Consider the following 19,149-nt stretch of genomic DNA (forward strand, 5'->3'; position numbering starts at 1 on the left):
GATTTCAGAAAGCCCTGAGGAGAAGAAGACCTGGAATGACCTATCTCAACACATCAGGGCCTCCTCTTCACTTCTTGAATTCCACAAAAAGTTGAAGCGTTGTCTGGTCCACTATCTCTGATAGGCTGCCACCCAACACCCTGAGCATTATGCCCATGTGCTTGCTGCAGCACCTGGATACCCTCACGCTTGATTAGGTGCACTGTACAAATCCACATAACATACAAAATGGCATGATTCTAGAGGGACTTCAGAAGAAAGTGGTGTGAAGGAGTTTCTGTGGCACTTCGAAGAACTCTTCCACAGACCTAAGTAATGGTTAATCCACAGTCCCATATTTTTAGAATTTAAAATGTTTCCACTCCAACCATTCTCATCAAAATCATTGTTGACACAGTCGACAAGGATTGGCAAAGCCAGTTAGGTCTAACTTGCTTTTAGGTATATGCATTTGTTATTGACTGACATGTCTGGATGCAGCAACAGAAAACTCATAGTGAGGCACCCAAATACTGTTTATGGGGCAGCCAGTATGAATCATGGAACTTCAGTTTGAAAACTTTAAGCCACACTCTTAATTACATAGGCCCACGTCCCTTGGAAATGATTCCTAGTTATGCTTCTTTAAACCCAACCCTTTTAGAGACAGATTTTTTTTATCCCACTTGAAGCAGAGTTCACAGGAGCTCACATTATGTTGGTATGCATAGTTTTGCATTAAAATGTTCCATATGAGCAAGGCGTTTAGTAAACCATTCGTCCCCTACGGGTACTTAAGGTTATAGCATATGCGCTGAGCTCTTTAAAAGGCCTCAGTTTTCTTTCCTTTGTTGGTTTTCACAACAAAGCAGCAGTCCGGCTCTGATGAATTTGCACAAGTATACACACTTTCATGACTTAAAAATCTAACTAGTGATGTTCAGTTTCATTTTTGTGCAGGGAAGGAATATAAATTGTTTTGGGGAATGGCAGTCTGTCTCATAATTATAGCATACCACACTTATGTTATTCATAACATTTATTTTAACCGTTGTATTAGGTGAAAACCAATATAATGTTATTATGTTTTACTTAAAGCTACATTAGGCTCCACAAAGATGACCGAGAATAGTAGATTTGCACACTTTCAAGTTTTATTAACAGATGAATAAGGTTACAGTCCCAAATCTTTCATCATTGTCAAAGGCTAAAAGTCATTATTATGTAATTTAGTGTGATTCAAATCAATTTTACAAAGCAAAGACAAATTGTCTAAAGTTGTCATAAAGCAGATTGAACAAATTCAGAATCCTCTTAAGTAGATTCCCTCGTATGCTAAACTAGAGGAATTTGGGAACATTGTGAGAGAAGTCAGGCATGAGGTGTCAGCAAGTAAAGCCTCTAAAAAGCAGAATCAAAGATTCAGTCAGGTAAGTGAGAATGAGTTTGCTCAGAAATCTGACTCTTTGAGCAGGAGCAGAATGAATATTTCTTCTTCTGCATAACCTACAAAAGATATCTCGTAGCAGGATGCTACATTGTGGTCAGCATGTTATCAGCACAGGTGCAGCGATTTAAAATTCAGCTCTCCATGAAACTCATACAGATAAACATTCTCACAAAAACCTTTAAACAAGATAATGCATTTAACTAAAAGTTGGCAATTACAGATTGACTTCTGAAACTAGATAAAGAGAAAAGTACACAGCAGCCAAAAGACCATTTTATGTTAGAGGGAATCATTTAAACCGAGGCCTAGATTAACTGTGGTCAACTTTAGCTGTGAAAATATCACTTTATTTATAAATGCATGCAGTGCAGATTAATGTAACACTGTGCAAAGCATAAAATAGTGACTGGTCACAATTCTAAAGCAAAGCAATATCCCAAAATGTATGTTTGCCTAGTAAATAACAGTTTGTATGATAGCTGAAATTTTACATTTAATCTAGATTGTTTTGTCACAAATCCATCCTTTGCTTCTGCTACTGAGGTAGTGAGGTATACGCCCACATAGCCCGGGCACCTTTATCCTTTCATGTGGTGGCGACTTCATTGATCATTAGACATTTTTATCCCTTGTATCAGGCAACTAGTTCCGACCAGAGCCTGTTGTCCCGACCCATGGAAGATGCGTGAAGCACCCCAGAGCTGACGGCCTTCCCACAGTCAAAAGTTCTGCGCCAAAGATCCAGTTGAACTGTTGAATTTAGAACAGTACCTAATTCCGGTGCAGATGTCCCCAACTAACCAGTGCTGCACCAGATTCATCCAGTTTCTTAGTGATGTGGTGTGAAAGGCCTGTGCATAGAGATGTCAAGTCATACTTCCTCCTGGGTGCAGGTCAGGGGGATCAAGTCTCCTGCTCCGGTTACTCTGCAGTCTTGCACTGGATAGTTGAGTCCAGCTACTCTTGTGGGCAGTCTTGGCCATTGTTCCAGTTTCATGAGAAAATCCCACTTTTGAGTCCTCCTGCATGTGGTTCACCTGGCTAACAGACGATGCATGTGTCATTTGGGAAGAAGAGCACAATTCTCCCTGCAATCAGAGAGCCACTGTTTGTGTGCATGTAGAAGTGCTGCAAATGCATCTCCCCCAGGGTTCAGGCACACCAACAGTCTCCATGAAACACAGGAGACAAAAATAAATTACCCCTCCACCTGCTTGGCTGGCCTGCTTTCTTGAGGAGCAGCAGTTGTCACTGATCTCCACCAATTCCATGTGGGTCAAGTCAACTTTGCCCTCAGACATGGTTGGCACTAAGAAATTCTTCCTGCCAGTGGTGCTATCAAGAGTGCTGATGATTACACGAACACCACATAACTCTTCTATGTCAAAAAGCAATGGGGTGCACGCTCTCCTCATCTTTGCCAGCTGCAGTGACTCTGTTGAATGAGCCTTGCAAAATGTTATGTTTCTGCTAGTCTCCAACAATTCCAGGATCAATAGTACCAGAGTGGACAAGCTGAGCAAAGTTGGTCACATAAGCAACATAAATTCTCCAGGAAGCCCCCAACCCCATCTACGAGGCCTGGGTTCATCCACTGATTGCTTCCTTTTGCACTTCATGTGACAAACAAATGTGACCTGTTCCCCGCTTGGATGAGCAGGGGTTTCAGAAACTAGAAGATAGCCTGAAGTTGGATTCCATGAGGAGTTTTTCTCTAGATTCTCTCAGTCTTCTCTGCTTCTTATAGAAAATCAGGTAGACCACAGGGTGCATTGTCTGAATTCAACTTGCCAATGCCAAACCTGGTTGTCGGTACTGTATTACCTACTTCAGAAAGACCACTCAGCTTGAATGCCAGCTTCCTGAGAAGGTGATTTTTCTTCCTTGTGAAGTTATACGTCCTGGTGAATTTGATGATCTGTACCAGGACGCAGACAAGCACAAATGACTGATGGTTTGTCAGTAGATACGAGTGAGTTATATAACCTTGCTCTCAATCTCAGTGAATGTTGTGGTGTTCTTTTCAGCTTAATAGTGATGCGAGACTGCAGGTAAACACCTGTAAGACATTCCTTGTTGTCTCTGGAGCTACGGCACAGACCTGAAGAGTCCTCCACAGCACAACAGACATCATGAGACTACCATGGGCCTAATGGATTTATTTCCTCCAGTCAAACACCCCAATTCTTGTTGGGCTTGACCCTGGTCTGCAGTAGTTTGATATATACCATTTTCTAGCCAATGGCAGAGATATTACATTTCTTTTGTTGGTATGTGTGACATCAGCTAGGGACCTGTGTGACGTACATGTCCCTTGCACCTCAGAACCTTTCATGCTGTTTGACACAAAAGAGTTAGGTCCAATCTCTTGATGTGCAGGTTTGACCAAATGTCAGCTGTGCATTTTTAATTTGCAAATAGCCATTTTGCTGGCTTGTAGCGAGAGGCAACTTCCAATATGTTCACTGCAAGTTGCCTCTCTAGTAGCATTGGTAGCAACCAGAAATAGTGTAGCAGAATGTGAAAAAGCTTAAGCAAGATTCTCAGCACTAATGACTCCTTGAGTCACTGGTGCTCCTTTTCAACATCGAGGCATTCAACATTCAGGCCTTCACACTCTGCATTGAGATACTCAACATCAAGACATTTGATATTAATAGTGGCTTGACATTTTGGTTTTGGCTTCTGGTGCTTCATCCCCATCAAGGTCTCTGTCAATGTTGAGGGCATTGGAGTCAAGGAGTGGTCCCCCTGTAAGCTCAAGGACACTGAAAGGCCAGGCACCAGCCTCTGATGAGCATGTGAGATCCTGGAGGCATAATTTACATGTCTTACCTTCTCCAGAGTCTCAAACCTCCATTGGACAGCTCCTGCCCCCACATCACAACACAAGGGACATTTGGCTGTTGAATATTGTCAAAAATAGCTATAAAATTATATTTCATGATTCTCCACCTACAATATATCTTAAGGTTCCGAGACCATGGCCTTGTAATACCTGACTCAGGAGGTGAGCTTTCTCCTTCAGAAGACAGCTGTCAAAAGGTGCTGCTCCAGTGCAGAGAGGGGCTTTCTGGTGGCCCTGGAACTAGGCCTGGGCGGAGTTCTCAGAGTTCTGCTACGTGGAAGTCCGCAAAGTGCAGAAAAAATTGTGTTGCGCTATGCAGAGTCTTGCGAGCAGCGGAATGCGGTAAGTTGCTCTGATTTTTAAACACCTGGAGTTTGTCCAGCGCTGTGAAATTAGTGTGCGCAGCACAGTGCACAGCGCAAGAGGGCGCTGCTTCTTTTTGCCGCTCGACTAGATGTGCTACTGAAACAGCAGCTTCCTCACTGCAAGAGGCACGTTTCTCAATGTGGGCAGTAGCGACCTGACGTGACCGTTCGCTTTGAGAAATCTCGCTGGGAGGAGGTCTATTATTTGATTTTTCTCACTCGTGCTCACCAACCTACAGTTGTTTTGTATTGCATTATAATAGTATTTATATAGCGCTTACTACTTCTGACGAGGCGTTGAAGCGCTTTTCGGCGAGTAGCACGCTACTCCGGAACCCAAAAGGAATTAGTGGTGGATTAGTATAGGGAAATATGAGTACAGTTTTAGTATTATTATGAGTTAATTTGAGCCGCAAATATGTGAGTTTGTTAGTTGGATTGACTGGAGTAATGGAGGTGTGGAGGAGGGAAGAATCCAGAAGTGTTAATTGGGAGCTTATAGTAATAGGATTTAGGCTTGGGATGAGTAAAGGGGGGATGGAGGAGGGAAGAGACTCTGGATAGGGTTAGGGAGATCATAGTAGCAGTTTTTTTTTAAATGAGTTAAAGGTGAGCTAAACGAGGGAGAAATTAGTAGGGTTGTTTGGGAGATCATGGTATTAAACTGAGGTTTGGGTGAGTTAGATGTGGAAGAGGAGGGAAGAGCTTAGGCAGTGTGTAGGAAAGTACCATCTTGCCGGGCATGTTACCCCCATTTTTCACTGTATATATGTTGTTTTAGTTGTATGTGTCACTGGGACCCTGGTAACCCAGGGCCCCAGTGCTCATAAGTGTGCCTGAATGTGTTACCTGTGTAGTGACTGTCTCACTGAGGCTCTGCTAATCAGAACCTCAGTGGTTATGCTCTCTCATTTCTTTCCAAATTGTCACTAACAGGCTAGTGACCATTTTTACCAATTTACATTGGCTTACTGGAACACCCTTATAATTCCCTAGTATATGGTACTGAGGTACCCAGGGTATTGGGGTTCCAGGAGATCCCTATGGGCTGCAGCATTTCTTTTGCCACCCATAGGGAGCTCTGACAATTCTTACACAGGCCTGCCACTGCAGCCTGAGTGAAATAACGTCCACGTTATTTCACAGCCATTTTTCACTGCACTTAAGTAACTTATAAGTCACCTATATGTCTAACCTTTACCTGGTAAAGGTTGGGTGCAAAGTTACTTAGTGTGAGGGCACCCTGGCACTAGCCAAGGTGCCCCCACATTGTTCAGAGCCAATTCCCTGAACTTTGTGAGTGCGGGGACACCATTACACGCGTGCACTACATATAGGTCACTACCTATATGTAGCTTCACAATGGTAACTCCGAATATGGCCATGTAACATGTCTATGATCATGGAATTGCCCCCTCTATGCCATCCTGGCATAGTTGGCACAATCCCATGATCCCAGTGGTCTGTAGCACAGACCCTGGTACTGCCAAACTGCCCTTCCTGGGGTTTCACTGCAGCTGCTGCTGCTGCCAACCCCTCAGACAGGCAGCTGCCCTCCTGGGGTCCAGCCAGGCCTGGCCCAGGATGGCAGAACAAAGAACTTCCTCTGAGAGAGGGTGTGACACCCTCTCCCTTTGGAAAATGGTGTGAAGGCAGGGGAGGAGTAGCCTCCCCCAGCCTCTGGAAATGCTTTCTTGGGTACAGATGTGCCCAATTCTGCATAAGCCAGTCTACACCGGTTCAGGGACCCCTTAGCCCCTGCTCTGGCGCGAAACTGGACAAAGGAAAGGGGAGTGACCACTCCCCTGACCTGCACCTCCCCTGGGAGGTGTCCAGAGCTCCTCCAGTGTGCTCCAGACCTCTGCCATCTTGGAAACAGAGGTGCTGCTGGCACACTGGACTGCTCTGAGTGGCCAGTGCCACCAGGTGACGTCAGAGACTCCTTGTGATAGGCTCCTTCAGGTGTTGCTAGCCTATCCTCTCTCCTAGGTAGCCAAACCCTCTTTTCTGGCTATTTAGGGTCTCTGTCTCTGGGGAAACTTTAGATAACGAATGCATGAGCTCATCCGAGTTCCTCTGCATCTCTCTCTTCACCTTCTGATAAGGAATCGACCGCTGACCGCGCTGGAAGCCTGCAAACCTGCAATATAGTAGCAAAGACGACTACTGCAACTCTGTAACGCTGATCCTGCCGCTTTCTCGACTGTTTTCCTGCTTGTGCATGCTGTGGGGGTAGCCTGCCTCCTCTCTGCACCAGAAGCTCCGAAGAAATCTCCCGTGGGTCGACGGAATCTTCCCCCTGCAACCGCAGGCACCAAAAAGCTGCATTACCGGTCCCTTGGGTCTCCTCTCAGCACGACGAGCGAGGTCCCTCGAATCCAGCGACTCTGTCCAAGTGACCCCCACAGTCCAGTGACTCTTCAGCCCAAGTTTGGTGGAGGTAAGTCCTTGCCTCACCTCGCTGGGCTGCATTGCTGGGAACCGCGACTTTGCAGCTACTCCGGCCCCTGTGCACTTCCGGCGGAAATCCTTTGTGCACAGCCAAGCCTGGGTCCACGGCACTCTAACCTGCATTGCACGACTTCTAAGTTGGTCTCCGGCGACGTGGGACTCCTTTGTGCAACTTCGGCGAGCACCGTTTCACGCATCCTCGTAGTGCCTGTTTCTGGCACTTCTCCGGGTGCTACCTGCTTCAGTGAGGGCTCTTTGTCTTGCTCGACGTCCCCTCTCTCTCCAGGTCCAATTTGCGACCTCCTGGTCCCTCCTGGGCCCCAGCAGCGTCCAAAAACGCCAAACGCACGATTTGCGCCTAGCAAGGCTTGTTGGCGTCCTTTCGGCGGGAAAACACTTCTGCACGACTCTCCAAGGCGAGAGGGATCCGTCCACCAAAGGGGAAGTCTCTAGCCCTTTTCGTTCCTGCAGAAACCTCAGCTTCTTCTGTCCAGTCGAAGCTTCTTTGCACCCGCAGCTGGCATTTCCTGGGCATCTGCCCATCTCCGACTTGCTTGTGACTTTTGGACTTGGTCCCCTTGTTCCACAGGTACCCTAGATTGGAAATCCACAGTTGTTGCATTGCTGGTTTGTGTCTTTCCTGCATTATTCCTCTAACATGACTTCTTTGTCCTTAGGGGAACTTTAGTGCACTTTGCACTCACTTTTCAAGGTCTTGGGGAGGGTTATTTTTCTAACTCTCACTATTTTCTAATAGTCCCAGCGACCCTCTACAAGGTCACATAGGTTTGGGGTCCATTCGTGGTTCGCATTCCACTTTTGGAGTATATGGTTTGTGTTGCCCCTATCCCTATGTTTCCCCATTGCATCCTATTGTAACTATACATTGTTTGCACTGTTTTCTAAGACTATACTGCATATTTTTGCTATTGTGTATATATATCTTGTGTATATTTCCTATCCCCTCACTGAGGGTACACTCTAAGATACTTTGGCATATTGTCATAAAAATAAAGTACCTTTATTTTTAGTATAACTGTGTATTGTGTTTTCTTATGATATTGTGCATATGACACTAAGTGGTACTGTAGTGGCTTCACACGTCTCCTAGTTCAGCCTAAGCTGCTCTGCTAAGCTACCATTATCTATCAGCCTAAGCTGCTAGACACCCTATACACTAATAAGGGATAACTGGGCCTGGTGCAAGGTGCAAGTACCCCTTGGTACTCACTACAAGCCAGTCCAGCCTCCTACATTGGTGGCAGCGGTGGGATAAGTGCTTGAGACTACTTACCACTCTTGTCATTGTACTTTTCATAAGAGAAAAATATACAAAACAAGGTCAGTGTATATACACATAGCCAAAAAGTTTTGCATTTCCTCTTTTCACTCTTTTCTAAGTGCTGAAAAGTACTTCTAAACTTTCAAAAAGTTCTTAAAAGTTTAAAAAGTTTTTTTCTGTCTTTCCAAAAAGTTCTGAAAACTTTTTTCACTTTTTCTATCACTTTAACTCTCTCTAAAAAATGTCTGGCACAGGCCAAAGTGTGGATCTGTCCAAACTTGCATATGACAACCTTAGCTGGAAAAGAGCAAGGAGTCTCTGTATAGAGAGAGGTTTGAGCGTAGGGAAGAATCCTTCCTTGGAACTGTTACTTAACATGCTTAGAGAACAGGATAAGGCCATAGGTGCCCCATCTGTTGAAAAAGTACCTAATAGTTCTCAATCTGATTCAGGGACTCCCCCAGGAAAAGATTCAGGAAAGAAACTTCCTAGCCTGCCCATTACTAGACAATCTAGCATAGATGGTAATGATGATGAGCCACACCAAATAAATAGTGTTGTCTCACATCATAGCAAAAGCATATATTCTCACCATACTGGTAGTAATGTTTCTGTAAACCAAGCTGTTAGGGTGCCTTCTGTAAGGGACAGGTCTGCTTCTGTTCATTCCCATCATAGCTCTGTTTCTAGAAATGTCCCTCCCACCAACCCTGATGACAGAATGTTAGAGAGGGAACTCAATAAGTTGAGGGTGGAACAAACCAGACTGAAGCTTAAAAAGCAACAGCTGGATTTGGATAGACAGTCTTTTGAATTAGAGAAGGAAAGACAGAAGTTGGGTTTAGATACCCATGGTGGCAGCAGCAGTATTCCCCATAGTCATCCTGCAAAAGAGCATGATTCCAGGAATCTGCACAAGATAGTTCCCCCTTATAAGGAGGGGGATGACATTAACAAGTGGTTTGCTGCACTTGAGAGGGCCTGTGTTGTACAGGATGTCCCTCAAAGGCAGTGGGCTGCTATCCTATGGCTATCATTTAGTGGAAAAGGTAGGGATAGGCTCCTTACTGTGAAAGAAAATGATGCTAATAATTTCCAAGTTCTTAAGAATGCACTCCTGGATGGTTATGGCTTAACCACTGAACAGTACAGGATAAAGTTCAGAGAGACCAAAAAGGAGTCTTCACAAGACTGGGTTGATTTCATTGACCAGGCAGTGAAGGCCTTGGAGGGGTGGTTACATGGCAGTAAAGTTACTGATTATGACAGCCTGTATAACTTGATCCTGAGAGAGCATATTCTTAATAATTGTGTGTCTGATTTGTTGCACCAGTACTTGGTGGACTCTGATCTGACCTCTCCCCAAGAATTGGGAAAGAAGGCAGACAAATGGGTCAGAACAAGAGTGAACAGAAAAGTTCATACAGGGGGTGACAAAGATGGCAACAAAAAGAAGGATGGTAAGTCTTCTGACAAGGGTGGGGACAAATCTAAAAATGAGTATTCATCAGGCCCACAAAAACACTCTGGTGGGGGTGGTGGGTCCAAATCCTCCTTTAATCAGAACAAGGAAAAGAAACCATGGTGCTATTTATGTAAAATAAAAGGCCATTGGACAACAGATCCCAGTTGTCCAAAGAAAGGCACCACAGCTCCTACCACTACAACCCCTACTGCTACACCTAGTGTCCCTACTAATAGCAGTGGTGGTGGGAGCAAACCTACTAATAGCCAATCCAAGGGAGTAGCTGGGCTCACTTTTGGTAATTTAGTTGGGGTTGGTCTGATTAGGGAGACCACAGAGGCTACTTTAGTCTCTGAAGGGGCTATTGATTTAGCCACTTTGGTTGCTTGCCCCCATAACTTGGAGAAGTACAAGCAACTAACCCTAATAAATGGTGTTGAGGTCCAGGCCTACAGGGACACAGGTGCCAGTGTCACAATGGTGATTGAGAAACTGGTGCACCCTGAACAACACATACTTGGACACCAGTACCAAGTAACCGATGCTCACAACATAACACAAAGCCACCCCATGGCTGTTGTAAATCTCAACTGGGGGGGGGTAACTGGTCCAAAGAAAGTTGTGGTAGCTTCAGATTTACCTGTAGACTGTCTATTAGGGAATGATTTGGAGACATCAGCTTGGTCAGATGTGGAGTTGGAGGCCCATGCAGCAATGCTGGGCATCCCAGGGCATATTTTTGCTTTGACAAGGGCTCAGGCCAAAAAGCAAAAAGGACAGGGAAGCTTGGATCCTTGAACAATGGACCAAGTGCTCCCTAAAGCTAGGGCTAGTAGAAGCAAACCACTTCCTACTATCCCTCCCTCTACAGTGGATTCTACTTCTGAGGAAGAAGAATTCCCTCCCTGTGCAGAACCTACACCAGAGGAGCTGGAAGCAGACACTGCTGAGCTTTTGGGTGAAGGGGGGCCTGCCAGAGAGGAGCTGAGTGTGGCACAGCAAACCTGTCCCACATTAGAGGGTCTCAGACAGCAAGCTGTCAAACAGGCTAATGGGGATGTCAGTGACTCTCACAGAGTTTACTGGGAGGACAACCTCTTGTACACTGAGCATAGGGATCCTAAACCTGGAGCTGCCAGGAGATTAGTGATTCCTCAGGAGTACAGAAAGTTCCTCCTAACACTGGCACATGACATTCCCCTAGCTGGGCACCTGGGTCAAATGAAAACTTGGGACAGATTGGTTCCATTGTTTCATTGGCCTAGGATGTCTGAGGACACAAAGGAATTTTGTAAGTCCTGTGAAACCTGTCAAGCCAGTGGAAAGACAGGTGGCACCCCAAAGGCACCCCTTATCCCACTGGCTGTGGTTGGGGTTCCCTTTGAAAGGGTAGGGGTTGACATAGTTGGCCCCCTTGACCCTCCTACTGCTTCAGGCAATAGGTTTATCTTGGTGGTAGTGGACCATGCCACAAGATATCCTGAAGCTATTCCTTTAAGGACCACTACAGCTCCTGCAGTGGCAAAGGCCCTCCTGGGAATATTTTCCAGGGTGGGCTTCCCAAAGGAAGTAGTATCAGACAGAGGAAGCAATTTCATGTCTGCATACTTAAAGGCCATGTGGAAGGAGTGTGGTGTAACGTACAAGTTCACAACACCCTATCATCCACAAACAAATGGACTGGTGGAGAGATTTAATAAAACTCTCAAAGGCATGATTATGGGTCTCCCTGAAAAACTCCGCAGGAGATGGGATATCCTTCTACCATAACTCCTTTTTGCCTACAGGGAGGTACCCCAGAAAGGAGTGGGCTTCAGCCCCTTTGAACTTCTTTTTGGACACCCTGTTAGGGGTCCACTCACACTTGTAAAGGAGGGTTGGGAACAACCTTTAAAAGCTCCTAAGCAGGATATTGTGGACTATGTACTTGGCCTCAGATCAAGGATGGCTGAGTACATGAAAAAGGCCAGTAAAAACCTTCAGGCCAGCCAAGAGCTCCAGAAGCAATGGCATGATCAGAAGGCTGTTTTGGTTCAGTACCAACCAGGGCAGAAAGTGTGGGTCTTGGAGCCTGTGGCCCCAAGAGCACTCCAAGATAAATGGAGTGGTCCCCACACAATTGTTGAAAAGAAGGGAGAAGTCACCTATTTAGTTGACTTAGGCACTGCCAGGAGTCCCCTTAGGGTGCTCCATGTCAACCGCCTGAAACCCTACTATGACAGGGCTGATCTCACCCTGCTCATGGCAACAGATGAGGGACAGGAAGAAGACAGTGATCCTCTACCTGATCTCTCCTCTTCCACAGATCAAGATGCTCTTGTGGAAGGTGTAGTTTTGGCTGATTGTCTTACTGCTGAGCAGAAAGACAATTGCATAAATCTCCTAGGACAATTTTCAGAACTCTTCTCTACTGTGCCAGGCACCACTTCTTGGTGTGAGCACACTATAGATACTGGAGACAGTTTACCTGTCAAAAGTAAGATCTATAGGCAGCCTGACCATGTCAGGGACTGCATAAAGCAAGAAGTTCAGAAAATGTTGGAACTAGGAGTGGTTGAGCACTCTGACAGTCCATGGGCTTCTCCTGTGGTACTGGTACCAAAACCCAATTCTAAAGATGGAAAGAAGGAAATGCGGTTTTGTGTAGATTATAGAGGTCTCAACTTGGTAACCAAAACTGATGCTCACCCTATACCCAGGGCAGATGAGCTTATAGATACACTGGCATCTGCCAAGTATCTAAGCACTTTTGATTTGACTGCAGGGTATTGGCAGATCAAATTGTCAGAAGATGCTAAACCTAAGACTGCATTTTCTACCATTGGAGGACATTACCAGTTTACTGTAATGCCTTTTGGTTTGAAAAATGCACCTGCCACTTTTCAGAGGTTGGTGAACACAGTCCTGCAAGGGCTGGAAGCTTTCAGTGCAGCATATTTGGATGATATAGCTGTCTTTAGCTCCCGCTGGGATGATCACCTGGTCCACCTATGGAAAGTTTTGGAGGCCCTGCAAAAGGCAGGCCTCACTATCAAGGCTTCAAAGTGCCAGATAGGGCAGGGTAAGGTGGTTTATCTGGGACACCTTGTTGGTGGGGAACAGATTGCACCACTTCAGGGGAAAATCCAAACTATTATTGATTGGATTCCCCCTACCACTCAGACTCAGGTGAGAGCCTTCCTAGGCCTCACTGGGTATTACAGGAGGTTCATTAAGAACTATGGCTCCATTGCAGCCCCTCTTAATGACCTCACATCCAAGAAAATGCCTAAAAAGGTATTATGGACAGCAAACTGTCAGAAAGCTTTTGAGGAGCTGAAGCAGGCCATGTGCTCTGCACCTGTCCTGAAAAGCCCTTGTTACTCTAAAAATTCTATGTCCAAACTGATGCATCTGAATTAGGAGTAGGGGCAGTCCTATCACAACTTAATTCTGAGGGCCAGGATCAACCTGTTGCTTTTATTAGTAGGAGGTTGACCCCTAGAGAAAAGCGTTGGTCTGCCATTGAGAGGGAGGCCTTTGCTGTGGTCTGGGCTCTGAAGAAGTTGAGGCCATACCTGTTTGGCACTCACTTCATTGTTCAGACAGACCACAAACCTCTACTTTGGCTAAAACAAATGAAAGGTGAAAATCCTAAATTGTTGAGGTGGTCCATATCCCTACAGGGAATGGACTATACAGTGGAACATAGACCTGGGAGTAGCCACTCCAATGCAGATGGACTCTCCAGATATTTCCACTTAGACAATGAAGACTCATCAGGTCATGGCTAGTCTTATTGTCCTGCGTTTGGGGGGGGTTGTGTAGGAAAGTACCATCTTTCCGGGCATGTTACCCCCATTTTTCACTGTATATATGTTATTTTAGTTGTATGTGTCACTGGGACCCTGGTAACCCAGGGCCCCAGTGCTCATAAGTGTGCCTGAATGTGTTACCTGTGTAGTGACTAACTGTCTCACTGAGGCTCTGCTAATCAGAACCTCAGTGGTTATGCTCTCTCATTTCTTTCCAAATTGTCACTAACAGGCTAGTGACCATTTTTACCAATTTACATTGGCTTACTGGAACACCCTTATAATTCCCTAGTATATGGTACTGAGGTACCCAGGGTATTGGGGTTCCAGGAGATCCCTATGGGCTGCAGCATTTCTTTTGCCACCCATAGGGAGCTCTGACAATTCTTACACAGGCCTGCCACTGCAGCCTGAGTGAAATAACGTCCACGTTATTTCACAGCCATTTTTCACTTCACTTAAGTAACTTATAAGTCACCTATATGTCTAACCTTTACCTGGTAAAGGTTGGGTGCAAAGTAACTTAGTGTGAGGGCACCCTGGCACTAGCCAAGGTGCCCCCACATTGTTCAGAGCCAATTCCCTGAACTTTGTGAGTGCGGGGACACCATTACACGCGTGCACTACATATAGGTCACTACCTATATGTAGCTTCACAATGGTAACTCCGAATATGGCCATGTAACATGTCTATGATCATGGAATTGCCCCCTCTATGCCATCCTGGCATAGTTGGCACAATCCCATGATCCCAGTGGTCTGTAGCACAGACCCTGGTACTGCCAAACTGCCCTTCCTGGGGTTTCACTGCAGATGCTGCTGCTGCCAACCCCTCAGACAGGCAGCTGCCCTCCTGGGGTCCAGCCAGGCCTGGCCCAGGATGGCAGAACAAAGAACTTCCTCTGAGAGAGGGTGTGACACCCTCTTCCTTTGGAAAATGGTGTGAAGGCAGGGGAGGAGTAGCCTCCCCCAGCCTCTGGAAATGCTTTCTTAGGCACAGATGTGCCCAATTCTGCATAAGCCAGTCTACACCGGTTCAGGGACCCCTTAGCCCCTGCTCTGGCGCGAAACTGGACAAAGGAAAGGGGAGTGACCACTCCCCTGACCTGCACCTCCCCTGGGAGGTGTCCAGAGCTCCTCCAGTGTGCTCCAGACCTCTGCCATCTTGGAAACAGAGGTGCTGCTGGCACACTGGACTGCTCTGAGTGGCCAGTGCCACCAGGTGACGTCAGAGACTCCTTGTGATAGGCTCCTTCAGGTGTTGCTAGCCTATCCTCTCTCCTAGGTAGCCAAACCCTCTTTTCTGGCTATTTAGGGTCTCTGTCTCTGGGGAAACTTTAGATAACGAATGCATGAGCTCAGCCGAGTTCCTCTGCATCTCTCTCTTCACCTTCTGATAAGGAATCGACCGCTGACCGCGCTGGAAGCCTGCAAACCTGCAACATAGTAGCAAAGACGACTACTGCAACTCTGTAACGCAGATCCTGCCGCCTTCTCGACTGTTTTCCTGCTTGTGCATGCTGTGGGGGTAGCCTGCCTCCTCTCTGCACCAGAAGCTCCGAAGAAATCTCCCGTGGGTCGACGGAATCTTCCCCCTGCAACCGCAGGCACCAAAAAGCTGCATTACCGGTCCCTTGGGTCTCCTCTCAGCACGACGAGCGAGGTCCCTCGAATCCAGCGACTCTGTCCAAGTGACCCCCACAGTCCAGTGACTCTTCAGCCCAAGTTTGGTGGAGGTAAGTCCTTGCCTCACCTCGCTGGGCTGCATTGCTGGGAACCGCGACTTTGCAGCTACTCCGGCCCCTGTGCACTTCCGGCGGAAATCCTTTGTGCACAGCCAAGCCTGGGTCCACGGCACTCTAACCTGCATTGCACGACTTTCTAAGTTGGTCTCCGGCGACGTGGGACTCCTTTGTGCAACTTCCGTGAGCACCGTTTCACGCATCCTCGTAGTGCCTGTTTCTGGCACTTCTCCGGGTGCTACCTGCTTCAGTGAGGGCTCTTTGTCTTGCTCGACGTCCCCTCTCTCTTCAGGTCCAATTTGCGACCTCCTGGTCCCTCCTGGGCCCCAGCAGCGTCCAAAAACGCCAAACGCACGATTTGCGCCTAGCAAGGCTTGTTGGCGTCCTTTCGGCGGGAAAACACTTCTGCACGACTCTCCAAGGCGAGAGGGATCCGTCCACCAAAGGGGAAGTCTCTAGCCCTTTTCGTTCCTGCAGAAACCTCAGCTTCTTCTGTCCAGTCGAAGCTTCTTTGCACCCGCAGCTGGCATTTCCTGGGCATCTGCCCATCTCCGACTTGCTTGTGACTTTTGGACTTGGTCCCCTTGTTCCACAGGTACCCTAGATTGGAAATCCACAGTTGTTGCATTGCTGGTTTGTGTCTTTCCTGCATTATTCCTCTAACATGACTTCTTTGTCCTTAGGGGAACTTTAGTGCACTTTGCACTCACTTTTCAAGGTCTTGGGGAGGGTTATTTTTCTAACTCTCACTATTTTCTAATAGTCCCAGCGACCCTCTACAAGGTCACATAGGTTTGGGGTCCATTCGTGGTTCGCATTCCACTTTTGGAGTATATGGTTTGTGTTGCCCCTATCCCTATGTTTCCCCATTGCATCCTATTGTAACTATACATTGTTTGCACTGTTTTCTAAGACTATACTGCATATTTTTGCTATTGTGTATATATATCTTGTGTATATTTCCTATCCCCTCACTGAGGGTACACTCTAAGATACTTTGGCATATTGTCATAAAAATAAAGTACCTTTATTTTTAGTATAACTGTGTATTGTGTTTTCTTATGATATTGTGCATATGACACTAAGTGGTACTGTAGTGGCTTCACACGTCTCCTAGTTCAGCCTAAGCTGCTCTGCTAAGCTACCATTATCTATCAGCCTAAGCTGCTAGACACCCTATACACTAATAAGGGATAACTGGGCCTGGTGCAAGGTGCAAGTACCCCTTGGTACTCACTACAAGCCAGTCCAGCCTCCTACATTGGTGGCAGCGGTGGGATAAGTGCTTGAGACTACTTACCACTCTTGTCATTGTACTTTTCATAAGAGAAAAATATACAAAACAAGGTCAGTGTATATACACATAGCCAAAAAGTTTTGCATTTCCTCTTTTCACTCTTTTCTAAGTGCTGAAAAGTACTTCTAAACTTTCAAAAAGTTCTTAAAAGTTTAAAAAGTTTTTTTCTGTCTTTCCAAAAAGTTCTGAAAACTTTTTTCACTTTTTCTATCACTTTAACTCTCTCTAAAAAATGTCTGGCACAGGCCAAAGTGTGGATCTGTCCAAACTTGCATATGACAACCTTAGCTGGAAAAGAGCAAGGAGTCTCTGTATAGAGAGAGGTTTGAGCGTAGGGAAGAATCCTTCCTTGGAACTGTTACTTAACATGCTTAGAGAACAGGATAAGGCCATAGGTGCCCCATCTGTTGAAAAAGTACCTAATAGTTCTCAATCTGATTCAGGGACTCCCCCAGGAAAAGATTCAGGAAAGAAACTTCCTAGCCTGCCCATTACTAGACAATCTAGCATAGATGGTAATGATGATGAGCCACACCAAATAAATAGTGTTGTCTCACATCATAGCAAAAGCATATATTCTCACCATACTGGTAGTAATGTTTCTGTAAACCAAGCTGTTAGGGTGCCTTCTGTAAGGGACAGGTCTGCTTCTGTTCATTCCCATCATAGCTCTGTTTCTAGAAATGTCCCTCCCACCAACCCTGATGACAGAATGTTAGAGAGGGAACTCAATAAGTTGAGGGTGGAACAAACCAGACTGAAGCTTAAAAAGCAACAGCTGGATTTGGATAGACAGTCTTTTGAATTAGAGAAGGAAAGACAGAAGTTGGGTTTAGATACCCATGGTGGCAGCAGCAGTATTCCCCATAGTCATCCTGCAAAAGAGCATGATTCCAGGAATCTGCACAAGATAGTTCCCCCTTATAAAGAGGGGGATGACATTAACAAGTGGTTTGCTGCACTTGAGAGGGCCTGTGTTGTACAGGATGTCCCTCAAAGGCAGTGGGCTGCTATCCTATGGCTATCATTTAGTGGAAAAGGTAGGGATAGGCTCCTTACTGTGAAAGAAAATGATGCTAATAATTTCCAAGTTCTTAAGAATGCACTCCTGGATGGTTATGGCTTAACCACTGAACAGTACAGGATAAAGTTCAGAGAGACCAAAAAGGAGTCTTCACAAGACTGGGTTGATTTCATTGACCAGGCAGTGAAGGCCTTGGAGGGGTGGTTACATGGCAGTAAAGTTACTGATTATGACAGCCTGTATAACTTGATCCTGAGAGAGCATATTCTTAATAATTGTGTGTCTGATTTGTTGCACTAGTACTTGGTGGACTCTGATCTGACCTCTCCCCAAGAATTGGGAAAGAAGGCAGACAAATGGGTCAGAACAAGAGTGAACAGAAAAGTTCATACAGGGGGTGACAAAGATGGCAACAAAAAGAAGGATGGTAAGTCTTCTGACAAGGGTGGGGACAAATCTAAAAATGAGTATTCATCAGGCCCACAAAAACACTCTGGTGGGGGTGGTGGGTCCAAATCCTCCTTTAATCAGAACAAGGAAAAGAAACCATGGTGCTATTTATGTAAAATAAAAGGCCATTGGACAACAGATCCCAGTTGTCCAAAGAAAGGCACCACAGCTCCTACCACTACAACCCCTACTGCTACACCTAGTGTCCCTACTAATAGCAGTGGTGGTGGGAGCAAACCTACTAATAGCCAATCCAAGGGAGTAGCTGGGCTCACTTTTGGTAATTTAGTTGGGGTTGGTCTGATTAGGGAGACCACAGAGGCTACTTTAGTCTCTGAAGGGGCTATTGATTTAGCCACTTTGGTTGCTTGCCCCCATAACTTGGAGAAGTACAAGCAACTAACCCTAATAAATGGTGTTGAGGTCCAGGCCTACAGGGACACAGGTGCCAGTGTCACAATGGTGATTGAGAAACTGGTGCACCCTGAACAACACATACTTGGACACCAGTACCAAGTAACCGATGCTCACAACATAACACAAAGCCACCCCATGGCTGTTGTAAATCTCAACTGGGGGGGGGTAACTGGTCCAAAGAAAGTTGTGGTAGCTTCAGATTTACCTGTAGACTGTCTATTAGGGAATGATTTGGAGACATCAGCTTGGTCAGATGTGGAGTTGGAGGCCCATGCAGCAATGCTGGGCATCCCAGGGCATATTTTTGCTTTGACAAGGGCTCAGGCCAAAAAGCAAAAAGGACAGGGAAGCTTGGATCCTGGAACAATGGACCAAGTGCTCCCTAAAGCCAGGGCTAGTAGAAGCAAACCACTTCCTACTATCCCTCCCTCTACAGTGGATTCTACTTCTGAGGAAGAAGAATTCCCTCCCTGTGCAGAACCTACACCAGAGGAGCTGGAAGCAGACACTGCTGAGCTTTTGGGTGAAGGGGGGCCTGCCAGAGAGGAGCTGAGTGTGGCACAGCAAACCTGTCCCACATTAGAG

The 19,149-nt window shown here is 46.2% G+C and overlaps 1 protein-coding gene across 4 annotated transcripts in view; it reads left to right on the forward strand.

Annotated features, from left to right (window-relative positions):
- Positions 1-19,149, forward strand: part of TMCC2 (transmembrane and coiled-coil domain family 2) — a 647,328-nt gene that overhangs the window by 463,065 nt on the left and 165,114 nt on the right. The gene's annotated exons all lie outside the window — the stretch shown is intronic.

This window comes from Pleurodeles waltl, chromosome 6 (assembly GCF_031143425.1).
Source record: "Pleurodeles waltl isolate 20211129_DDA chromosome 6, aPleWal1.hap1.20221129, whole genome shotgun sequence".
Taxonomy (NCBI): domain Eukaryota; kingdom Metazoa; phylum Chordata; class Amphibia; order Caudata; family Salamandridae; genus Pleurodeles; species Pleurodeles waltl.